This window comes from Candoia aspera, chromosome 3 (genome assembly GCF_035149785.1).
Source record: "Candoia aspera isolate rCanAsp1 chromosome 3, rCanAsp1.hap2, whole genome shotgun sequence".
Lineage (NCBI taxonomy): Eukaryota > Metazoa > Chordata > Lepidosauria > Squamata > Boidae > Candoia > Candoia aspera.
The window spans coordinates 140,869,622-140,883,489 of NC_086155.1; positions in this window are offsets into that span (position 1 = coordinate 140,869,622).

A 13,868-nucleotide genomic window follows, 5' to 3' on the forward strand; every position below is an offset into this window, starting at 1 on the left:
TTCTATTTGTCATAGATATGTAGATGGGTAGTCTTCCGAAACAACAGTTATTCTGTTCTGCTGGGATTAAGTCACAGTCATAACCCATTCAGTCCCTCACAGCCTCCAGACCAAAACCGAAACTAAATACCTTCCATTTCCTTTGAAAATTAACACTGACCAGAGATCACGTATCAGGTGTATTGTGGGCCAGTTAAAGAAAAATAAAAAGCCCAAAGGGTGCAAGATCCAAAATGGCGGGCACTGGTTAAAATAACAAAAACAAAAACCAGCAAACAAGGCCTGTGCAAGTTGTGACTCCTCTTTCAAAGTGACCCAAGCTCAGGAATTAAGTTTGAAAACAGGTGCAGGCAGCCTAGTGTCTGTTGGCACATTGGTGCCCCCTGATTCCTCCATTGGTATTTATCAGGATTCCTGTCCCAATATTCTTAGTCAGATTCTTTCATTTTGGAATAACATAAACTCTGGCATGCTAAAAAGGAAAACACCAATCTCTATATTTACCATTCCTGTTTTGTATGTGACTTGCCTCATGCCTTCTCCATGCTGGCTATCATTTTGCAAGGGGATGCAAAATACATAATAATAATAATAATAATAATAATAATAATAATAATAATATACCTTTGATATTATTAAACAACATCCGCCTATCCCAGGTCCTTGAGAAGGACTCAATAGGTGGACAAAAATGCCAAATCCAGTCTAAACATCTGGCTGTGTGACCATCCATAATATTTTAAAAAGCAAAAGATGCCTTAGCCCCACCCCACTTGGATTACCACAACATGCTCCACGTGGGGTTGCCTTTGAAAATCACTGGAAGCTGCAACTGGCTTAAAATGCAGTGGAGCAGATAGTTATTGGCAAGCCTTGGTAGTACCATGCTACACCACTACTTTCTGAGCTGCACTGGTTACCTGTTGGCTTCTGGGTGCAATTCAGGTTGCTGATTCCCACTTGTAAAACCCTTTATGGCATAGGGCCAGGTTATTTGTTGGACTGCCTGTCTCCCAAAGTTCTGCTTGTTCCACCAGATCCAACAGTCTTGGCATGCTCTGAGCCCCTTCCATCAAGCAATGCCAAGTGATGGACCCAGCAAGCAGGCCTTCCCTCTTAAGCACCCACCCTATGGAACAGCTTGCCCCCTGAAATTTGGATGGCCCTGACTATATTGTCCTTTTGTAAAGCTTTAAAGACCAGGCTGTTTCCTCAGGCATGGGGTCAGAGTGTTGAGTAAACCCATCTCTAGGAAGTGTGGTATTGTATTAGTTAGCAACTTCAGTTTCTGTTCTGCTGTTTTGATATGGGCTTTTGTTGTTGTTGTTGTTCTAATGATTGTTTTTAATTAGTTTGAGTTGCTGTGAGTTGGGCAGCCTTACAAGATGGATGGATGGATGGATGGATGGATGGATATAAAAGCTCTCAAAATTCCAAATGTACCCCTGCTCAAAAAGCTTCCCTGTATTATAACTTCCCAGGAGTTTAATAGTCTCAGGTAGATAACAAATATGGAAAGTGTCCACATTTGAATGTTGAAATGTCTGCCAAACTATCCTTATCTTTACATATAATGCATGCTGGTAGGCAGAACACCAGACTGTATTCCAGTGCAAGATTGCTTCAGGCATTTGAATCAGGCTAATTTTACTCTGATCCCAAATCATTTTACCCAGAAGTGTATTTTATTACTCTGTTAAGTCCAAATGTTCTTTTTAGTATGCTTTTACTTTTTGCTATACTTTTTTGAGCAGATAACAAAGAACGTTTCCTTGCTGGAGATGCTTAGTAGATTCCAGACCAAGGTATGGTGATAGAAAGAGCCGCCAGCATAATGATGAACTGCCTCTCAGTTTCTTTGCCCGCCCGGGTGTTTTGACACCCCGAGCATTTGCAGCACAGAAAAGACTGGAGGAGACTGCATGAATCATGGCTGCGAGATGAGACAAAGCCGGCCTCTTCAAGGCTATGGGTAAAACTAGAGATCTCCAGCAGTTCTAGCAATGCACTAAATCCTGAATGAAGAACTCCAAGTTCCAACCTTGGAAGTGCAGGGTATATTAGTTCCTATTGGAATATCTCAAGCTTTCCGTTTAGCGTGTATGTTCTGCTGGGGAAAATTAAGGTCTCCTTCAGACATGTACTGTATCTCAGACTGATTTACCCATCATGCCCACCCAACCTGTTATTCACATTTGCAAGCTTGGGAAACATCTGATAGAACAGGAGCGCACTAGTGGCAAAGGGCTATCAGATTTTAATTCCCAGTGTCTTGAGGACATCATATTTATCTCTGGGACAGGACACTACATGTGGTTGGATTTGGCTTGGTAAGATATACACACAGTACCTAGGCTTGATGTATGGGGTGAGTTTCATTGGTTTATGTACAGTAGCTGTGACAAAGGAGAGGCCACAATCTGTATCTAAATAGTCTACTTGTGTGTGTGTGTGTGTGTGTGTGTTTGACTCTCTTGATTAAACTGGCAAAGAATAACAAAGTGCAGTAAATATTTTCCACATACCACTTAGGAGTTGCTGTATGTCAAAAAGATGTAACCTGCCAACTATCTGTTTGGTCCTATGGATCTCCAATGAAGCATTAAGAAATAGTGAGGGGAGGGGGGTGTCTTCCTTTCTCTGTAGCATTTGTTTTTGGCACTTCTGGAATGTGACCCATTGTTATTGCAGTTGCTTAAATCAAGCCTTTGTTTTATCGTATAGTCCAGGCTTATGAATAATTTCCCTGGGGGATGGGGCGGCATTCTTCATTTGTATGGCGTCTCTTGGCCAGCCGGCACCATTTAAGTTCTTGTCCTCTTAGTATCCTGTTGTGGTGAATGACCTTCTGTTCCCCCCTCTCAGATTCAGGCTGCTATTGAACAAAATGCCTTAACTCAGGAAAGTCTCATGTGGTGCCTGGCAAGAAAAAGTAGCACTGGTGTTTTGGATGTTTTAATTATATTTGCATACACATACACATTCACATATACATTTACAAATATGAGGTCCCGCTTGAATGAAAGGAAAGAGGCCTATGTTCCTTTTCCTGTTTTGGAATGTTTGATGAGCCAGAAGAATTTCACACACATGCAGAAAGTAACAGGTGTAAGAAAGGCTTCTGTGCTGTCTGTACAAGGAGGAAGGGTGCAAACATCTTCTCTTGAAACTCACTCTGAAAGGGGCAGATGCAGCATTTGATATGAAATGAAATGAACAAGAAATCACAGTTGGTCTACCTTTAAATTGGGAGCAGGCTAACAGTACATCCATGCCGCTTAACTGTTGGGGTTGGGATGTGCCAGATTCAATATATATTTATAATTCTGTTGACTGTGTTCAAATCAAGTAGATCATATAACATAAAGTATAAATACTAATAATGAGAAATAGCATAATAACCAATATCATATTAGCAGCAATAACCATAATAATAATGCTACTTATTATGGGGCTCTGCTCTGTTTTTTAATAGTTGCCCTCTAATCTAACAATTTTATCACTACCCTCCCCATTTTCAAAAGTAAATCTTCAGCCTTAGATCTTCAGCCTCAGAATTTTTCCTTAGTATCATCTTCACTTCTATAGCTCCTGAATGCAGATTCTCTTTCTGCACATTTGCTGACTTGAGATGCAATCCTGATGTCATTAATCTGGGAATTCAGTGAATATTATTTCTTAACATATATTCGTAAGATTGTGCTGCTAGATTAGGATATTTATATATTTATAAATATATAAATTTAGGATATTTATATATACTACCTTTGGAATAAGCTACCCCTAGAGATAAGACAAGCCCCCACTCTCCTGGCCTTCTGTAAGGGCCTCAAGATATGGCTGCTTCCACCTTGCTTGGGGTGGGAGGGGGGATAGTTCGTCATGGGGGTGGCTGGTGCCCTGAGGCAGCCTGCGGAAATTTTAACAAGGCTGCAATTTTGCCATCTTGGGTTTATATGTTATATATTATATTATAGAGTTTTTATTATATTTATATATTTATATTTTATAATGTATTTTTAATTGATATTCAACTGTTATTATTTTAAATATTTTGTAAACTGGGCGGTATACAAATACAGTAAATAAATAAATAAATAAATAAATAAATAAATAAATAAATAAAATATTTAGAATTAGACTGCCGGACCATGTGATGGATTGGGGTAGTCTGCTAAACGAGCCATTTTCTCCCCCCAAAATACAAATAACTTTGGCATATTTCCTTGTTTTTCCTTGTCTAAAATAAACTTCTCATACTATCTGAACATAAGCAGTGGTCATATCTATGGTCCATACCTATGGACAAAAATAATCTCTGCCCTAGCTAGGTATCTGTTCTAGGCTCATATTTGGTGGACAAGCAAGAACAGATGCTTAAGTAAATAAAACCCTACCATGTTATCTGCTAGACCTGAGGCAAGTTTCATCCACAGGGGGTCAGAGGTGCCCATTTTTTGTTAATTTGTTTGAAAGAAAAGCCCTGGTACTGATGAACGGGGGAACAGGAAATGCTGTAGCAGCTGTTCCCATGACAGAAGGAACCCAGTGACCTCTTGGATGCTGTGTCACATTAATCCACTCTTAGAAACAGTTGCAAGTTGTTCCCCCTGTTTTTCAGCAAGTGAGTGATCACACTGGAGTATTAAATGGAGTTCCCCATAGTTATTTCTCCCTGGAAAATGTCCAACGAACATACCCATTGTTTTTGACAGGGGCATCCGCAGGGGTCAAAAAGGTCAAGTTGGTGGCCCTGAGCACACAACGAAAAGAACTTCCCCCCTTTTTAAGTGTGTTCAAGTGGGCATGGTGGCTCCACGATGCACTAGGGCACAAATGCCAGTGTTTCTGTGCTCTCTGCAGGGCCAAGAAGCTGAAGAAGGAATGCTAGTCGTGGTCATTCCTTCTGTGAGACCTGTCCTCAGCTTTAAGCAAGGCAAAAGCAACTACTGTATCTGATATTATACCATATATGTTTCATTTCATGGTATATTTATAGTGTATGCGATTCTGTAACAGAAATGTTAAACTCACCATGAAATTGTCATTATCATGGGAGTTATTATATTTTTACTATTATGGTGAATGCTGTTTGGATTTTCTGCCTGAAGTATTTCAAAACCTAAGTCATTTTTAGGTGCCAGGTATTCTTGCCTTTGGGGATCATTCTTATTTTCTTCTGGATGAGGTCTGAGCATTGTAATTTAAGAAATGCTGTACCAAGAACTCAGAGTGTGTTTGTGCTCTTCTTCAATGAAAACCAGTCGGACATGTGCACAGACATGAGGACAAGGTCTACCAGCTGGCTCTTGATGGGCTCTTGTCACCTTCATTTTTCTCAGAATGCTTGTCCTGAAGATTTCCCAGTTCCAGGGACAGCGTTATGCCAATCCTTTTTTGCATAGCATCTACAGTGAACGATAAAAACAGGAATTTATCTGTTACATTTTCTCAGTTGGAAAGGGTGCATTGCAGGAAAAATGGCACTATTCCTCAAAGGGTATTTTTATATAAAAGGAAGCAAGTGTGGCCTAATTTAGAAGACAATTTCCCAGAGGTTAAACTATGTTTTTGCCCTGAATGGAATGTGGAATGTGGAATGTCATGCCGTTACTTGGTATGTATTGCACCACTATCTCTTTCAGAAGATTGGTTTAAGAATCAAACTAGCTAAAATTGTAATGCCTTTGACCCTCAGCCTAGTATTTTAAAGCAGAAAGTTTAACTGAAGAAAGTTGAATAAATGTTTTGATATCCCAGGCCAAAAAAAATGTAGAGGGTCAGCAGCCACTTGTCATGTGGAATGAAACATGTATGTTCAGTCAAATGAACAGTTCCTCTATTTCCAACAAGATTAGCAACATTTTAGAATAAAGGAGATTGATCATTTTGGCTCTGCTGGAACTATTAAGAGCAAAATCTGGCACTTAAAAAATTCTCCTGTCTCCATAGAAATGTTTTTCTGGGTCTGGCTGGAAAGGATAACAAAGGTCAGGACCTTCAGATTATCTTTTATTATTTCTTTGGTACAGGGTGAGTTCAATTAGAGATAATATCCAGCCCTGCATTCAAAGGTTTGGAAGCACAACACAGTGAATTTTTGCCAGAAACAATCCAGTTTGTCAGTCTCTGGGATGCCTCTTTCCATCAAATTCTATATTTTCCAATGCCAGGACACACCCTTACCAGAATGTCAGATTATATTTCAAGAAAAACAAAACTTTATTCAGCTGTCCAGATGGTCCTGTCACAGTAGGTTGGCTATAAATACTGCCAAATTAAATTGGCAATGAAATCTTTCTAATATGTGGAATGAATCTTTGCCTAAGGGTTTTGTTTGACTTAATGACCTTTACAGTAAGACCAGAATGATGGATTCAAACCTCTAAATTTTGCTAACTCACAACAAACCCCACTTCCCTGATTGTGTAGAAACACAGACCAGTGTTTCCGAACCTTGGCCACTTTAAGATGTGTGGACTTCAACTCCCAGAATTCCCCAGCCAGCATGATCTGGCTCTGCTTATATTCCTCCGAACAGCCAAAGTTGCTCGGATGCTGCCACCTAACTGCGCACTATAGTTTTTATGGATTTGCATAGTCTAGTTCTGCCTCCTTGTCCAGATATAAGTCCAAGGAGATGGAGAGGGTATTTCAGATAAGAAGACCTGACATGTGTGTGCTTTACTAGGTCTCTTCCTGGCTGTATGGGTAAAGGCAATGGTGAATACCTGTTTACAATCAAGAGAGAGTCCATTGTGTTTAAATGATGGGTGGTAACTTCTATAATTTTTGGGTTCTCCATGAATATAGGCATACTGTATTGTCTTTAGTACAGGTAGTCCTCAATTTATGACCACAATTGGGACTGGAACTTTCATCACTAAGTGAGACAGTCGTTAAGTGAGTCATGCATAATTTTATGACTTTTTTGCCATGTCATTAAGTGAATCACTGCAGTTGTTAAGTGACTTCCCCCATTGACTTCGCTTGTCAGAAGCTGGCTGGGAAGGCCACAAATGGCAATCACATGACCCCGGGATGCTGCAACCGTCATAAATACATGCTAGTTGCCAAGCACATGAATTTTGATCATGTGACTGCAGAGATGCTGCAGTAGTGGTAAGTGCAAGGACTGGTTGTAAGTCACTTTTTCCAGTGCCATCATAACTTCGAACAGTTACTAAACAAATGGTCATAAGTCGAGGACTATCTGTAGTCCAAATTGGACAAGATACCACAGCATGTGGTAACATCCCGGCACTTACTTATCTGAAAGGAAGGCAATTCCAAATTCAAAACCATCTTCCTGAAAATGAAGAATAATGAGAAAAAAATAGAAAAACAGATAAAAATCTTGTTCAATGCCCAGCTTCCCCAACCTAGGCTTTTCAACTTCAGCTAAACCCAGTTCAGGAGATTTCTCCCTCCCAGTAAATGAACGCATGTGACACTGTGGGTGAGTATGTATTGCCAAAAGCTACAGTAAAAAAAATGGCCAAGTTAAAAAAAAAGACTGCTGCTTAAGCGTAAGGTAAAAGAGTAAGAACCTGCAAAGTAAGTGTCAGCCTTCCCAGGCAGACCAGACAGGAAACACGACCAGATGAGCTACTACTACTTTATTGTCAGGCTACATTAACAGAATCTTTCAAGTCTGGAAGTGCAAATCTCCTGCTGTCTCCTTTACAGTCCAAGAAGCTAGGGAGGGTCCCTTCTGAGCCTCTTTCTCTGCCCACTACGCAGCTGCAGGCTATGCCTCTCTTATCTGTTCCCTAGCTAGCATCTCTTCCCCCTGTCTCCCAAGGCCTTTCCCACATGCTAATACACCAAGGTACCTCATTTAGAAAATTAATTACTATCCCATTGTTGTTTGGGGGAAAAATTAGAGGAGGAAGTGCTATGTGCACCAGCTTGAACTCCTGGAGGGAAGATGCCAGAAGAAGAGGATAACCAGCAGCAAAGCAGATGGACTCAGTTACACTGGTGATGGGCACACCATTGGAAGAACTAACGGACCAGCTTAAGATAGATTGTCATGAAGAAAATCTCTGTGGTCACTAGGAGTTGAAAACGGCTTGATGGCAGTCAATCAATCAATTTCTTAGTGTTGAGTAGGTCTCCCTAATTTAGAGCTGTCCTGATAACACTGAGATTTTAATTCCAACAATTCCCACTTGCCCATGCTGGCTGGGAATTTCAGTAGTTGCCTTCCCTACATGTCTGGAAGCAACCAGGATAAGGAAGAACCGATTCAGTTGCTGAATACGAGCTGGCCTGTCCTAACAGCCAGGAACCACACTGAGACAAGGAACAGGTCTCTGTGTTTTATTGCTGCTACATAACAGGAAAATCCTAACAAACTGAAGCAGCGTGGGAAAAACCCAGACATATAAACCCCAAAGGTTAAGGCGGGCCCGATCTGTGTCTCTTGGAATGGCTACCTAATTCCGCAGTGCTACGCATGCGCTTTACAGCCTGGATGGGAGCCCCCTGCTCGCCATCCTTACTCATGACATGGCCTTCTATTTAGATACACCTTTTTTTGCAGATTTCTTGAGCGTCCAGGAAGATTTTTATTATTACAAGTAGCATGATGCAATTAAAGTTGGGCATATAAATTATCTGATTTTTATCAGATGGTAGTTAGGTAAATGCCTGGGTATATTCTGTTGAAATCAGTGGAAACTTGCTGTTCTTTGACAGGATTGTGGCTGGCATCTATGCCTGAAATGTTCCTTTCTTTGAAACTTGCTCTGTTTCCCGTTATGTGCAGTTCAGGGCCTCCACAGTGATTGACACAATGAATTCATCTATTCCAACTGCAACTTTTCCTCCTTGCCAGATGACTGTATTGATGCAATTTTGGGGTGGGGCGAGGTGCGGGGGAAACCATGGTGGTGGTGGTGATCAACACAATAATTATTGCTATCGTCTTCTGGAGAAGTCCAACAGTTGCAAATGTTGTTTAGAATATCCTGAGGCAGCAATCCTCTCTCTTTCACTCATCATGTAACATGAAGATATAGTAATCAGGGAAATATGTGTTAGCTATTTAGCAAAAGGGTCAAATCCATTTAGTTGGCATTCCACTCTTGCCATAATAACAATAGCAGGAAACCTGGGAGAGAGGGGGACTCCTCAGTTGGCTTCTGCCTGCAAGACTCTAGCAGAGGGTTGTTGAAAGAGTTGGCAGGACTTCAGCTGCTTTGTTTCTTTGTGCCGAAATACCGTGATTTGTCCAAATACAATGGTAGACCTGGGGCCTCAAGCCAACTGAAGCAAAATTACAGGAACCTCTTTTTTATGATGAAAAAAATTTGGCCAGGTACACTGCGTGGCTATGTGCCATTACATTCGTCTGCAAAGGAGACACATAAATCTAAGCCTCTCTATTACCTCTGGGAAAACAGGTTCAAAACAAATGCCCAGGTTAAACATCTGCATGAATAGACAGAGGATGTTTCAGACTGTTTGCATTTGCATTAACCTGGGTCAAAGCACCCATGTGTTTTTCTTCAGTTTCTTGAAGTACCTGGTGAAATTATGCACAACATAAAAACTAACAAGTTGCCCAACTGTAAATAGGACTGATGTTTTTTACCATCTTATTCTGTTATTTGGGCCTGGGCATATGCACTAACCAAAGTTAAGTCTCTTATTAATTATTAATTGTTAAATAGGTAAATGGTTAAACAGGTATTTAAAATTATTCCACTAAAACCAATACACTTAAAAGTATTTAACTCTGACTGGATCACACTCATTTTTTTTCTTACCATGCTTCTTAATGCTGTTGTTCTTTCATTTCAGCTAAGAATTTATAAGACATGTATGGCATGAATAGATTCAGGCTGATAACACATCTGTGGGATCTGTTTTACATTGTGCACCAGATCTATTCAGATGGACATCTATGTCCCATTTATACATTTCTTGCCAAAATGCAAGGAAATTGGCATCAAGAAATCATTCTAGACTCCTGACCCTCCCAGTTGGCAGCATCACACAATGAGAGGGGAAAGCATGGAGGATGTTAAAGGGCAGAGCTTGTGCCATAGAGTCTTCCCTGAATTCCCAGCCAACTGCAGAGTTAAAGCAGGATTCAACTGTGGATATCTTGTTCTTTGCTCCAGGCAGTAAAACATTTTCCCTTAGCTCTTGTGCTCATCTCTCTTTGGCTGGGTCAGAGAGAGAGAGGTTCATACGGACCTACAAAACAGCTCATGGCAATATATGTACAAAATCAAAAACTGAAATGGCAAACTCCGACAAAACTGCCTGCAGTTAAGCCAAAAATAAAGTTTGAGAGTGCTTTAAAAAGAACCTGTCTTCCTTCCAACACCTAAAACTTGACATTTTGGCTTTTAAAAAGGAGCTTTGCCAGAGTTCTTCAACACTTTTTATTTTAAAAAGATGGCAACGAGGGCAAGATTAAAAAAAAAAGATGACTTAAAAAAAATCTATTGGGGTGACAATGTACACTCACGTATCATGAAATCCCTCCAATGTATTTTCCCTTTGCTTAGCTTTGCATGCAGTTTGAATTATATGGACTCAGGTGGCTGGAATGAATGTGAAGGAAACCTCTCCAAATAACACAGATGGTGACTGTTTTAAACAGGAAGATGCCTCACATATACAGCATAGTTGTAGGACAATCCTCCTTTTTCCACTGGAAATTAACGTTCAGATTAAAGATGAATGACTTAAGCAAGGCTTGCTTTCTAAAGTGAACATGTCATTCAGAAAGACACGTATTACTTTTGAACAATGCAGTAATCTATTAGTAAATATATGACACAAAGAAGAAATAGAAATATAGTTACGGAATAAAAAAAAGTTTTGCAGATGTTTATTCCAATCTGCAGCAACAATAATAGTTTAAGGTATGGCTTACCAGTAGACTTGCAGATGCATGTTAACATTTGCGTGGGGCATGAATGATTTATTTAAATTAATTACTTATTCAGTTATTATCCCAGATGGAATGAATTTGCTGTATTTGTGTGCTTGAGCAAAAAGAGCAGAATTCTTTAAGTAAAGGAAAGCATTCTAGCTGCCCTTTCCAATTTGATTTTTCTTAGGTAAAACTTTTATTTATAACTTCCCACCGATTTTTATTTTTCATTCCTCCACCCCTTTCCTTGAATAATTGTCCCTAGCATTTTTAAAAACTAACTTCGTATGCGAGTTAAGATGCATAATAGCCTCCATATAAAGTACCACCCTGCTCTAGAAGCTGTTTTGTTTTCAAGAGTTGTCGCTGAGCCAGGAGTGGGAGCATACACAGTAGTACCAAATATTGGTTTTGGCACTTCTTTGAGGCACGCACAAGGGCCATTGTTCACTTACTGGCAACAAGGAAGAGCTGAGAATGTGTAGCTGCTTAGAATGGAGGGCATGTTTCTTATCAGAGCATGTCTTACTTTTTGGTCCACATACAGCATGAAAGAAAAGGACCACAAAGTCTAACAAAATTAAGTAGACGATCAGTTAGTAGAATAAAGTTTTTGTTGATTAAATGGCACAGAACAATTTCAATAGATGGGAAAGCACATTCTATCCTCTAGGACTACAAGGTAAGAGATCGCATTTATTTTCTGAGTTTATTCTACACTATATTTAATAACACAGAACAAAACATTGCTCACACCACTGAATTGTCTTTTAATGTCTTGCCTCCTTCACCCTCTTGCATGAATTGCAAATATTTCTCAGATGGTCCTCAACCCTCCAGAACAGGTTCTGGGCGAGAAGCAGAGGAGTTCTGCCGGCAAATGTTGTGATGCAAATAAAACAAAACTACTGGCTACAACAATTTAAAAGCACTTTAAAAGTACTTGCATAGAAATATTGGTCAAATGCACAAAGATTAACATGTTGATGTTTTATTAATGACTTAAACTGCAACTCGGGAAGGTGTCTTATACCAGGGTAGAATAATTCTTCACGGTATTAGTTAGTAGAAACTCCCTACAATCCCAAGCAGAGGATCTTCTCCATTGCTTTGGAACTGGAGAGACCTGGGACTGAGCTGGTCTCCTTCTCTATGCAAATCTTATGCTCAACTGAGAGTTAGTTTGTTTTCTATCCTGCCTTTATTATTTTTTATAAATAACTCAAGGCGGTGAACATATTAAAAATATATCAAAAATAGTAATTAAAAATGCTAACCAAAAGAACTCTATGAATATTAGTCACACTCTGAGAAATAGGTTCCCTTTTAAAGCCTAAATAAAATGAAAGGAGGCAGATTTCCCTATCTATTCTAATGGCACTGCACCTTCCTTCTGGATGTCTATTTGTTTATTTCAATAGATTTCTAGGCTACCTAGAAATGGATCTTTATCTTTCATCCTGCCTGGGACAAGATGGCCCTCCAAAGACAGGGCATCATCAACAAGAGTGTCATGCCTATCTGCAGATGTTTTACGATCTAAGAAGCTGACCGGACTGCAGATTGAATCGTACTTTGGTGCTAACTTTCCCAGCCACACCTGAGAACAGGGAAAGGTTAGCTTAGAAGTTAACAAAAAGTTGCAAAGTTGGCTGTGGGGATACACACATCACTTGGTCACTCAAAGGTCATCACTCCTGCCAGCCCTGCAAAACCTGCTCCATGAGGCGGCCCGTTCCTAATGACAGGGCAAGCCTTGAAGATTGTAACCCTAAAGCAGTTCTATGCTATCTTCAGGCTTGTCAGCAGCATTGTGAAAAAAATATTAAAGTCTAGCCCTGCATCCCCAACTTTCTTCATGAGTTCTTATTTGCTCTAAAATAAATTGTTTCCATGTTACATCATTTTTTAAAAAATTCTATTACATACTGAGGTCTTACAATAGACTAGCCTAGTCATAAGGAAAGGAGGGAAGAAGTGAAGGAGGGGATGTGGCAAACATATATATTTACTATAGATTTGAATACTCTTTAAATAGACATGCAATAATAAAGTGTTACAATCACATTTTGCCTAAGATAGTACTGTAAAAGTATCAGAGCACAAGGACTTTGGCTAGTTTAGCCAAAAATTGGTTTCCTGAACTGTTTAAAAATAGAAAACATACAAGAAATTATTTTACTTTGAGAATAGCTCCAATTTCAGTCTTAGTAGTGGCAGCCCATGATCAGTCTTGCTTGAATCTGGGAAGCTACAGTAAGTAGTGGCAGGCCTGTTTAATAGTTGGATGGGAGACCACTAAGGCATTCCAGGGCTATAGATTAAATGGAGAAGTTGAAAAACATCCTGGAAGAAGAAGACCATGTCACATGGAAAACGACTTCTATGTGGCTGCCAAGAAAACTATATGGATGTGTCCATGAGATTATTAGGAAGTCAACTTTGACTGGAATGAAGTATTTTCTATGATTTAAAGGAAAAGGAACTGAAGTTTTCTAGACATAACTTCTCTTTCCCATGTTCCAACCTTTGCTAGCAGCTACTTGCTCCTGGTTGTGGATACCTGGCTTCAGGATAAATAATCATGTGGTGTAAGCATTGCTAACGATCTGTGGGTTGAATGTCTGCTTGAAAAGTAATGCCAACGTTTTACCAATAGATGATGCTAAACAGTTTCACTTGAATCACTCCTTCCCCATTTCTTAACATAAAGCTTTATGCAGACCATTGACAGAGAGAATAAAATAAGAGATTTTAGACCAGTGAAGAAAGTAAGAAGAATATTTTCATTTACACTGGATTCCTCTTAAGCTTTGTTTCAGCTGGACATTTAACACAACAACAAGCTTCTAAAACTGGAAAGGGTGCAGAAAATGATGGCCAAAATAATCTTAAAGTTTGTATTATTTAGTTTTTCAAAAAACTAAATATTGGGGAGGTGGAGCCATGATATTTATAAATTTAAGGGGTA